Genomic DNA, 913 nt, shown 5'->3' on the forward strand with positions numbered 1-913 from the left:
CCCTGCAGAGTGTCGGAGGCTCACACAGACACTGGAATGAGCGGCGGCCGCTCTCCTTTGCTTTCAGTCCGAGCCGAGCTGGTGGAAAAGTGGAAAGCGGAGAGAGACGCCCGGCTGGCAAGAGGAGAAAAGGAAGAGGAGGAGGAGGAGGAGGAGGAAGTCAACATCTACGCCGTCACCGAGGAGGAGGTACTCGGGTCGATCCCGTCTCGGGCTTGCCTTGCGCTCCGAGCCACGAAGCGCGCTAGGGAGGAAGCTCGGCTGAGAAACGAGGCGGGTTCCGGGCCCAGCCTGCGCGGCTGCAGGGTGGCCGTGAGGACCACCCCACGGGGTCCCAGGGAGGGCTCCGGAGAGGCGTGGCCGTGGGAGCATGTGATCAGCTATGCTAAGCACCAGGGCTCCTTCCTTCCTTCTTAGTTGTGGCCAGTCCGTCCTGAATACGCTGGAATCGGATTTGCAAACGTAGTCGAAGCCACGCAGGTTTTAGCCCGTGACCTCATCGTTTCTGTTCAAATGCCAGTGCTAGTGGCTCTTCGGTGGTCTAACGTCCCTGTTTTACTGATGGACACACGCTGGCCAGGCGCGGTGGCTCACGCCTGTCATCCCAGCACTCTGGGAGGCCGAGGCGGGAGGATCGGTCGAGGTCAGGAGTTCGAGACCAGCCTGGGCAACATAGCGAGACCTCGTCTCTACTTAAAAATAGAAAGAAATTAGCTGGGCAACTAAAAATAGATAGAAAAAATTAGCCGGGCGTGGTGGCACGTTCCTGTAGTCCCAGCTACTTGGGAGGCCGAGGCAGGAGGATCGCTTGAGCCCAGGAGTCGGAGGTTGCTGTGAGCGAAGCTGACGCCACTGCACCTCAGCCTGGGCAACATCATGAGACCCTGACTCTTAATTAAAAAAAAAAAAAAAA

This window comes from Propithecus coquereli, unplaced genomic scaffold (assembly GCF_000956105.1).
Source record: "Propithecus coquereli isolate 6110/MARCELLA unplaced genomic scaffold, Pcoq_1.0 Scaffold498, whole genome shotgun sequence".
NCBI lineage: Eukaryota > Metazoa > Chordata > Mammalia > Primates > Indriidae > Propithecus > Propithecus coquereli.